This window comes from Pseudophryne corroboree, chromosome 4, assembly GCF_028390025.1.
Source record: "Pseudophryne corroboree isolate aPseCor3 chromosome 4, aPseCor3.hap2, whole genome shotgun sequence".
NCBI lineage: Eukaryota > Metazoa > Chordata > Amphibia > Anura > Myobatrachidae > Pseudophryne > Pseudophryne corroboree.
This window is the reverse complement of record NC_086447.1, coordinates 641,253,532-641,264,982: the sequence shown is the minus strand read 5'-3', so window position 1 is coordinate 641,264,982 and position 11,451 is coordinate 641,253,532. Positions and strand designations below refer to the sequence as shown.

The 11,451-nt window shown below is 45.1% G+C and overlaps 1 long non-coding RNA gene across 1 annotated transcript; it reads right to left on the bottom strand.

Annotated features, from left to right (window-relative positions):
• Positions 1-2,333: 2,333 nt before the first annotated feature.
• LOC134911661 (uncharacterized) lies at positions 2,334-10,804 on the bottom strand. The gene is made up of 3 exons (XR_010176748.1): positions 9,959-10,804; positions 9,051-9,860; positions 2,334-2,488 (listed from the first exon to the last, which is right to left on the bottom strand). It is a non-coding gene; the product is annotated as an uncharacterized LOC134911661 (long non-coding RNA).
• Positions 10,805-11,451: the final 647 nt, after the last annotated feature.

The window sequence follows — 11,451 nt, the reverse complement described above, 5'->3', positions numbered from 1 at the left end:
ACCTGTTTCAGCATCCCGCAGGGCCAATCTTCCCCTCAAAGAGTTTGGCGGATATATACTGCTTTTATCTGGGTGTTCTCTGGTATCGGGGTTATTATTTCAGACACAAAATACTCAATAGCCAGCCCGAACTCCATCTTCCAAGAATTTAATTAAAGAAATCAAAGAGCTGTAAAGATCCTTACAAGGACATTTGATAAACACAAAAAAGTCTAAAAACTAGCTCTGGAGCATCTGTGATATTTTAGTGCATTTTGGTCTTCTATTTTATATATATATAGAGAGAGAGAGAGAGAGAGAGTCAACAAAATGGTGTATAGGTGCACTGGTCAATGTTCAGTTTCCACTTAAAAGATGTAAGGAAATCCTCAAGGTCATCAAAAACTCTGGGATATTTACCACTAGGTCTATAGCCTTTCAAATACCGCTGCATCCCTCCTGTAGAAACTCCAGACTCCTGGAGTAAGATAGTCTAAATACAGAAACAGGAGAAAGGGGCGCACATAGGTGGTCATTCTGAGTTGATCGCTCGCTAGCAGTTTTTAGCAGCCGTGCAAACACTATGCCGCCACCCACTTGGAGTGTATTTTAGCTTAGCAGAAGTGCGAACAAAAGGGTCGCAGAGCGGCTACAAAATTTTTTTGTGCAGTTTCAGAGTAGCTCAAAACCTACTCAGCGCTTGCGATCACTTCAGGCTGTTCTGTTCCTGTTTTGACGTCACGAACACACCCTGCGTTCGTCCAGCCATGCCTGCATTTTTTCGAACACTCCCTGAAAACGGTCAGTTGGCACCCAGAACCGCCCACTTCATGTCAATCACTCTGCAGCCACCAGTTTGATTGGAAAGCTTCGCTAGACCCTGTGTGAAATGACATAGTTCGTTGTAATAGTACGTCGTGCGTGCGCATTGCGCCGCATACGCATGCGCATTGCGCCGCATACGCAGAAGTGCCTTTTTTTGCCTCATAGCTGCACAGCGAACGAATGCAGTTAGCGATCAACTCACAATGACCACCTTAGGGCCTAATTCAGAGTTGATCACAGCAGCATATTTGTTAGCAGTTGGGCAAAACCATGGGGGTCATTCCGAGTTCCTCGCTATTTTTTTCTTTTCATACACACAAGGTATACGCAAAATTGTGAACACATTGCACAATAGCGAATATACGCCCCCAACGTATTTTTGCTATTTCGTACGCAGTATTAAACAAAGTAGGCGTATGCCAAATGACATCGCAATAATGCGATCCCATCGCATTACCACAAACTCCATCATCAAAATCCGAATGTCTCATAGATTTACACAATCTTCGTAAAATTGCACACGCTTTTGCTAAAAAACGCACAGCAATATGTTTTTTTAAGTTAAATATCAACACCTTTCAGTTCAAACTCAACAAGCCTTCCTCAATTACGATTCCAATTAGTGTAATGAATGATAATGGTCATGACCAATTAAGTCTTCAAAGAATACTTGCAGAACACTTTGTAGGCATAATTGCCCATTAACATTTTGTTTTTAAAATAAGTGAAATAGATGTGGTAACTGTGCCTGGCCTAATGTTAATTTGCTGCTTTTTGGCCATCATTTCGAGTTGTTCGCTCGTTAGCTGCTTTTAGCAGCATTGCACACGCTAAGCCACCGCCTAGTGGGAGTGAATTTTAGCTTAGCAGAATTGCGAACGAAAGATTCGCATAATTGCGAATAGAAATTTCTTTGCAGTTTGTGAGTAGCTCAAGACTTACTCTGCCACTGCGATCAGTTCAGTCAGTTTTGTTCCTGGTTTGACGTCACAAACACACCCAGCGTTCGCCCAGACACGCCCCCGTTTCTCCAGCCACTCCCGCGTTTTTCCCAGAAACGGCAGCGTTTTTACGCACACACCCATAAAACGGCCAGTTTCCGCCCAGAAACACCCACTTCCTGTCAATCACAGTACTATCACCAGAACGATGAAAAATCCTTGTTATGCCGTGAGTAAAATACCTAACTGTTTAGCAAATGTACTTGGCGCAGACGCACTGCTAACATTGCGCATGCACAGTAAGCGACTAATCGCAATATAGAGAAAATCGGCAACGAGCGAACAACTTGGAATGAGGGCCCTTGTGTAGAGGTGTAGTGTGTGAATAAATGTGTTTACATGTTTTTCTAAACAATAAGCTCCTAACTGTCATAAATTTGTCTATTTTTGTTTGTGTAAATAAAAATGCTATTCTTAAGTAAGATGTGTGAAATGTTTTAGGTCACCAATTTCTGCATTAATAAACACAACACCCGCTTAACTTTAACAAATTTTTTTTTTTTTTTTTGCAATTTTTGGGGAGGGGGGGGGGGGGGGGAATTATTATTTTTGGAACAAACAATTTTTTATTTTTTTTTAGAAAAAGGATTCTAATTTTTCCAGATCAGCCAGCACGGCCCTCAAATTGGATTTGAGGCTGGCCACAATTCCAGGCAAAGTTGTGGGATCTCCAATTGCAACATCTGAAATGAAGAGGCAAAATAAACATTACTAACTTACTCACATTACCTATTATACAAGCAAGGCACAAAGTACACTTTAATGGCAAAGTGACTACATCATGGATGTTTGAATGATAAAACAGTAGCATACCAACACACAAGCATGCTCAGTAATGTTTTTTTTTTTTTTTTTTATGTTAAAAGTGTACCACACCATGCTGGGATTCATTCACATCTGGAGTGAACCAGACTAGTCTTTTTTGGGGTTGGCCCTGCATCATCACACTGCATATCAACATCTTCAGAAGGACAACATATCCTAGCATGCCCACATTCCCTGAAAGCCTTCCTTACTACATAAGGTCAAACAGGTCTTGGTTTTTTTTTTAATCAACATTTTTTAAGTGTCACTTTAACAACACATGTCCCCAGACTTGAACTGTCACACAGGGATACAGGGGAAAGCACCAATGGGCCAAATTGCATGCATGAGCAGCCTAAGGATCCGGTTCCAGACTGTGTTCTTGCCTGTTGCCTTTTGCTGGGCCTAAACATTGTCGACCCACATACTGTCGATCTAATGATCCACACCCCTTACATGTGACACTGTATATTTTATGTTTGTTTTTGCAACACACTATTGTTAGGCAGTCATTTTGTATTTAGCTTTGGATGGACGTCAGCAGAGGCGTATCTAGGGTAGGGCGAGTGGGGCACGTGCCCTGGGCGCCTTGGCAGGCCCAGGAGAGGGGGACGCCGCCGGCGTCCAGGGCATCATGCCCCACTCGCCCCCGTCAACCCTAAATGTGAGGGGAGGAGAGCGCAGCGTCTCTCCCTCCCCTCACCGCTGCCAGCAGCGCTGCTGTGTCCGGTCTCCGGCGTTAGTCAATCAGAGCTAGCGGACCGGCTCCTGATTGGCTGCCGGTCTGCGAGCTCTGATTTGCTAGCGAACCGGCGCCAGACAGCCGCCGGAGACCTGGAGCGGTGAGGGGAAGGAGAGGCGCTACGCTGCGCTCTCCTCCCCTCACATAGCAACAAGCGGCCGGTAAGTGACGGGGGGGTCCGGCGGCACGGGGGGGTATGTATCTGACACCAAGTGGGGCTTGGCACTGTGGGGCATGTATCTGGCACTGTGGGGCATGTAACTGGCACTGTGGGGCAATGTATCTGGCACTGTGGGGCAATGTAACTGGCACTGTGGGGCAATGTAACTGGCACTGTGGGGCATGTAACTGGCACCAAATGGGGCATGTAACTGGCACTGAGTGGGGCCTGGCACTGTGGGGCATGTAACTGGCACTGTGGGGCAATGTATCTGGCACTGTGGGGCAATGTAACTGGCACTGTGGGGCAATGTAACTGGCACTGTGGGGCAATGTATCTGGCACTGTGGGGCATGTAACTGGCACTGTGGGGCATGTAACTGGCACTGTGGGGCAATGTATCTGGCACTGTGGGGCAATGTATCTGGCACTGTGGGGCAATGTCACTGGCACTGTGGGGCAATGTATCCAGCACTGTGGGGCATGTATTCGGCACTGTGGGGCATGTATTCGGCACTGTGGGGCATTGTATCCGGCACTGTGGGGCAATGTAACTGGCACTGAGTGGGGCATGTATCTGGCACTGTGGGGCAATGTATCTGGCACTGTGGGGCAATGTATCTGGCACTGTGGGGCAATGTATCTGGCACTGTGGGGCATGTATCCGGCACAGTGGGGCATTGTATCCGGCACAGTGGGGCAATGTATCTGGCACTGAGTGGGGCATATATCTGGCACTGAGTGGGGCAATGTATCTGGCACTGTGGGGCATGTATCCGGCACTGTGGGGCAATGTAACTGGCACTGTGGGGCAATGTAACTGGCACTGAGTGGGGCATGTATCTGGCACTGTGGGGCATGTATCTGGCACTGTGGGGCAATGTATCCGGCACTGTGGGGCAATGTATCCGGCACTGTGGGGCAATATAACTGGCACTGTGGGCCATTTTCAGTGGCCACACCCCTTCTGGAGCGTGGCAACACCCCTTCTGTTGTGTGGCCACGCCCATTCTTTCGCCGCGCGCGCCATAGGCGCGCACATATGCTTCATTTTGTGGGGTATATTTACTAACATTCGTAATTTTCGGAAAAAGGTCAAAGTTCAATCACGAATGACATCGAAAGTGTAAAACTGCAACTTTTTGAATTTATTACGACTAATTTACTAAGCTGTCGTATTCGGATTTTTCATTTGTTCCGATGTCGATGTCATTCGTGTTTTTTTTTACCTTTTTTACGGCAGTGATTAGCAAAACACTGCCGACTTTTTCAAAATGAATCTCGGCCGGATCTGTGTGATCCGTGCTGGGGTTCATTTTTTTTTTTTTTAAATAAACACTGTAAAACGGAGTAAAAAAATGCGTGGGGTCCCCCCTCCTAAGCATAACCAGCCTCGGGCTCTTTGTGCCGACCCTGGTTGCAGAAATATGGGGAAAAAAATGACAGGGGTTCCCCCATATTAAAGCAACCAGCATCGGGCTCTGCGCCTGGTCCTGGTTCCAAAAATACGGGGGACAGAAAGAGTAGGGGAACCCCGTATTTCTAAAACCAGCACCGGGCTCCACTAGCTGGACAGATAATGCCACAGCCGGGGGTCACTTTTATATAGTGCCCTGCGGCCGTGGCATCAAAAATCCAACTAGTCACCCCTGGCTGGGGTACCCTGGGGGAGTGGGGACCCCTTCAATCAAGGAGTCCCCCCCCCAGCCACCCAAGGGCCAGGGGTGAAGCCCGAGGCTGTCCCCCCCATCCAATTGGCTGCGGATGGGGGGCTGATAGCCTTTTGTGAAAATGAAAAGATATTGTTTTTAGTAGCAGTACTACAAGGCCCAGCAAGCCTCCCCCGCATGCTGGTACTTGGAGAACCACAAGTACCAGCATGCGGCGGAAAAACGGGCCCGCTGGTACCTGTAGTACTACTACTAAAAAAATACCCCAAAAAAGACAAGACACACACACCTTGAAAGTAAAGATTTATTACATACATCCACACAAACATACAAACATACTTACCTATGGCCCCACGCAGGTCGGTCCTCTTCTCCAGTAGAATCCAATCGGTACCTGTTGAATAAAATATACTCACCAGATCCAGGGTCCCAGGCTCCTCGTAGCATCCATTTGTAATCCACGTACTTGAATAAAATAAAAAAACGGACACCCGAGCCACGCACTGAAAGGGGACCCATGTTTGCACATGGGTCCCCTTTCCCCGACTGCCAGAAACCCACTCTGACTTCTGTCTAAGTGGGTTTCTTCAGCCAATCATGGAGCGCCACGTTGTAGCACCCTCCTGATCGGCTGTGTGCTCCTGTACTGACTGACAGGCGGCACACGGCAGTGTTACAATGTAGCGCCTATGCGCTCCATTGTAACCAATGGTGGGAACTTTCTGCCCTGCGGTTGACCGAAAGTGACCTCACCGCTGAGCAGAAAGTTCCCACCATTGGTTACAATGGAGCGCATAGGCGCATAGGCGCTACATTGTAACACTGCCGTGTGCCGCCTGTCAGTCAGTACAGGAGCACACAGCCGATCACGATCAGTTGGATTTTTGATGCCACGGCCGCAGGGCACTATATAAAAGTGACCCCCGGCTGTGGCATTATCTGTCCAGCTAGTGGAGCCCGGTGCTGGTTTTAGAAATACGGGGGACCCCTACTCTTTTTGTCCCCCGTATTTTTGGAACCAGGACCAGGCGCAGAGCCCGATGCTGGTTGCTTAAATATGGGGGAACCGCTGTCATTTTTTCCCCCATATTTCTGCAACCAGGGTCGGCTCAAAGAGCCCGAGGCTGGTTATGCTTAGGAGGGGGGACCCCACGCATTTTTCCCCCCGAAAATAACCACTTTCCCACCCCTTCCCACTGATATACATGCACGGATCTCATGGATCCGTGCATGCCTATCCAATCACGGGGAAAAAAAGCAGGTCTGGTTTTTTTTAGCACTTTTTTACGAGTTGTAATTTTTCACGGCAGTGTTTTTTTTTTTTTTGGCTTTGCACTTCTTAGTAAATTACCGAGATTCATAGTTAAACAGCCGCGTTTTGACCGATGGTGTATTCATTCGTAATTTTTTTCTTGGACTTCCAAAAAATTACGAATGCCCTCATCACTGCCGTTATTTGAGTTTAGTAAATTACCGAGATGACACTTTGAAGAAAAAACGGCATCTCGGTCAAAATCGGGACCTTAGTAAATATACCCCTGTGTGTGTTTTTTTTTTTTTTTGGGGGGGGGCGCCATTTTCCATCTTGCCCTGGGCTCCGAAAACCCTAGTTACGCCTCTGGACGTCAGCCTCTGTAGGTCGACATGTGCTAATTCAAAATGTCACAAGATCAACATGTTATGTATGGATACATGACAAATGTGTAAGTTTATTTTCACTTCATGCAGCACATGTACTCCAATTGCAATGGGAAATGCTTACGATGTAAGCGGTAGTGTAGCAACTCACTGTGTCCTAAGCCTGGCAAACAAAGTGAAGCATGCGAGTTGACTATGCAAATATTGGAATACCCAGGCACAAGTTAAAAAGTCCAACAACATACCAAAATCCACTCAGGTCTAACTGTTTCGCTGATAAGCTAGTACATATAAACCCTGTTGTCCAGGCAACCCTGTCGACCTAATGAGTGTTGACCTAGAGTGGGCAGCCTAAATATTGCAGACGTAGACACTGTACATCTAATGATCCTACACAAATGTAAATGCAATATCCATACAATGATGAAGAAGACAAACATTTTACCTTGGGCCAAGTTTGGCTCCAGTACAACACTGCATGTATTTGAATATGAAGTTAAAGTAGGTAACAAATTAAATGTAAATTTGTGAAAACTTACTCTCATCTGGCACATGCGCACCTCCCTCAGGATCCTCTGGGGCCTCTGCTGCCCATTCACTGGGTGGGGAAGGAGGCTGGATAGGGGAAGGAGGCTGGATGGGGGAAGGAGGCTGGATAGGGGAAGGAGGCTGGATTGGGGAAGGAGGCTGGATTGGGGAAGGAGGATGGAAGGGGGAGCTGGATACAGAGGGTGGGTCTGATTGAGAGGGGGAGGGGGGCGGAGAGGTCGGTTGGGCCACAGATGGGGAGGGGGCTGAGAAGTGGGTTGGGCCATAGAGGGGGAGGGGGGCTGAGAGGTGGGTTGGGCCACAGAAGTGGAGGGGGGCTGAGAGGTGCGTTGGGCCACAGAGGGGGAGGTGGGCAGAGAGGGGATTTGTGTCAGAGAGAGGGAGGGGGTGGAGAGGGGGTTTGGGCCACAGAAGGGGAGGAAGGTGGAGAGGGGGTTTGTGTCAGAGAGGGGGGAGGGGGTGGAGAGGGGTTTTGGGCCACAGAAGGGGAGGGGAGCGGAGAGGGGGTTTGTGTCAGAGAGGGGGAGGGGGGCTGAGAGGGGCTTTGGGCCACAGAGGGGGTGGAGAGGGTGTTTGGGAAAGAGAGGGTGAGGGGGTTGGAGAGGGGGAGGTTGTGGATGAGGAAGGGGAGATTGGTTGTTGGGGTTCAGGGACTTGAGGGGGTGAAGGCGTTTGTGGTGGTGAGGAGGCTGGTGGGGATCCTTCCCGATCTTGCCGTTGTGGGAAGGTGGCTAAATGCTGATGTGTGCATGGTGCCTATGGCGTTTTCCTTACATGGGCATATATTTATAGTGTGTGGTCGCATTTCATTGGTTGTAATATCATGGTGTCATCTTTATTTAACTTTATTGATATGTGTACAATATTGTACAGGCAAGTTGGGATCCCATTAGTTGGCATCAGCGAATAATCACACACACACACACACACACACACACACACACACACACACACACACACACACACACACACACACACACACACACACACACACACACACACACACACACACACACACACACACAACAAATATTTACTAACCACATATTTATAACTACAAATCCTGCTTAGAAATTTTGAGCATTGTAGGTTTGTTGTTTAAAAGCAAAATGTTCTTAACTTGCAAATGTTTATATATCTCTCTCTAGATAGTTAGATAGATACATACACACACACATATACAAATACATATATTTAAAAACAAAATATCTATATATACATAAATTACAAAAATATAGCTAGCTAGATATATAGATAGATATATAGATGTATTGAGTTTTTAAATTTAAAAAATATAGATCTATATATTGAGATATTTGAGAATATAGATATATACATATATATATATATATATATATATTTCAATATATATAACTATCTATCTATCTCTCTCATATATATATATATATATATATATAAAAAATATACATATATATATGTTTAGAGTCATTTTTATTAAAAAAGACATACTTAAATTTAAAAAAACATAAACATATATATATATATATATATATATATATATATTTTTTTTATGCTCACGAGAGAAAGAGAGAGAGAGAGAGAGAGAGAGAGAGAGAGAGAGAGAGAGAGAGAGAGAATGAAAGACAGAGATATACACACATATCTAGAAAGATCTTTAGGGGATCAGTAAATACACAAATTAGTTTAAACCAGTTTACTCACCACATTATGCAGGACCAATCAGCTACACAAAGTCACAGCATTTTTTGTAGCATTTGTTTGGTAAACAGAGCCACAAAACAAAAAAAAACAAAAAAAATTAAAGGGTGCTGTTATTTTTGTTTTAGAACACAATTTCACATAAAAAACCACATTGAATAATACCAAATTAACACGCACACAACTGCATATAATCAAACAGAATGGAACAGTAATACCATTGTAGAAAAAAATTAAAAATATATACACATGATAAGAAGAACAGTACAGAAAAAAATCTGTACTCAGACACTTTATCAAGTACTCAGAATACACTAGCAACACACTCAGAACTTTACAAAGCAAGCAAAATGCCATCAGTCAAAAAAAACCAACACGTACAGACAGATTGCAAAAAATAATTAAAAAAAAAGGATATTACTATCATAACTTAAACATACCTGAAATACTCCCGAACAATTTGAGCCCTTACGGCATGACCCCGCTGGTTCAGACTCCCGCCACGGAAGGCCCGTCCAACCCCTGGCTCCTCATCCGGCAACTCCTTTGAGTGGGGAAGCTCTACGCGACTCCTTACAGCGATGTTATGAAGTATAGCGCACAGGACCACAATTATACTAACCATCTCCGGCGAATACATGATGTCACCACCAGTGCGGTGGAGCACACGAAAACGCCCTTTAAGAACCCCAATCGTGCGCTCCACCAGCTGTCTAGTGGCAGTAAGCACGGAGTTAAATGCCAACTGTGGTCCTGGCCTGGGTTTGCTGTAAGGAGTCATGAGCCAGGGGGTGCAAGGATATCCACGATCTCCTGTTTTAGAATATGAGAAGAGAAAAAGAAAAAAAGCGAAATTAAAATATGTAATTAGAACAATATGACTGTTCAAAAACACCAAAAATAAAACTCACCCAATAGCCACATGTCTTGGCCTTCCATCATTCTTAATCTTTGCCATATCCCTGATTGGTGAATCACATGTGCATGGGAATTACCGGGGAACTTAGCATTCAGGGACAGGATCTGGAGGGCCACAAACAACCATGACATTCAGAGAATGAAACAGTTTCCTGTTTCTATAGATTTCTTCATTGTGTTTTGGTGCAACAATGGCAACATGTGTCCCATCCACAACCCCAATAACGTGTGGGAAGCGACTACCCCCTTCCTGAAATTGCCGCTTCACCACAGCCAGGGCACCAGCATCCGAAGGCATTGTTATGAATTACTTCACTCTGGTTGTGAATGCTTGGCTGACATGCCGCAGGACCTTACTGAACTGGCCCTGCGACATGCCAACCAGATCACCAACTACATGCTGGTATGAACCAGTGGCCAAAAAATTTAACACAGCAAGGAATTGTGTCAATGCTGGTATTGCTGTAGGATATGTAATGGATTGTTCTAGATCACTCTATTATGGAGATAGTGGCAAGGATTAGATGAGTTGGCAGCCTATATCTGCGCAATACCACATCATCAGGCATCCCAAAAAGGGTGACACGGGTAAGGAAAATTGGTGGCCTTGCATGCCTCCGTTGCCTTGGAGGATGAGGAGCCGGTTGGGGTGGGAGGGCTTCCGCCGGTTGGTGTGGGAGGGCTTCAGCACCCACATATATGGACATCACCAACTTCAAATGAAGGTAGGAAACATTAAAACACACAATCAATTAACAACACACATTGCAAAAATAACAATTATGTGTATGGCAGTTCAAACATTTACTGCAGGAGCGTACTCCATATCTTCATGATGAAAAACCGGAACAAACACAATAAAAAATGTCATTAAACCACATTTACCTACGTAGCTACAACATTGATTCCCATCAAACTAAAAAAAAAAAAAAAAGACAACCAACAAACCCATAAAATTACTTCAACAAGATATGATTAACCTACTGAGTATGGACTACTACAAAAAGAACCTAACAAATTCAGTAAACAATGGCAACGACATGTAACTTACAAACTAAACAAATATTCCCGCAATGGAAGAACACAACAAACTGCATACTTTGGTACACCAAATTTTGTCATTCTGAAAAAATCAAAACAATATGACTATGATAATAGGATCAAACACACTGTCACCCCTCCAACACCATCCCACCCAGGGACAGGATACTTACCTGCTCAGAAAGAGGGTGGAAAAAAACTTGAAATCCAAAAGAAATGAAGCCTACTTTGGCACTCTCAAACAAGATTTTGACAAAAAAAACACAGCAACCTACAAGAGAGAGGAAAAGACACTGAGAATAGGAACAAACACACTGTCACCCCTCCAACACCATCCCACCCAGGGACAGGCTACTTACCTGCTCAGAAAGAGAAAAAAAAGCTTGAAATCCAAAAGAAATTAAGCCTACTTTGGCACTCTCAAACAAGATTTTGTCAAAAAAAA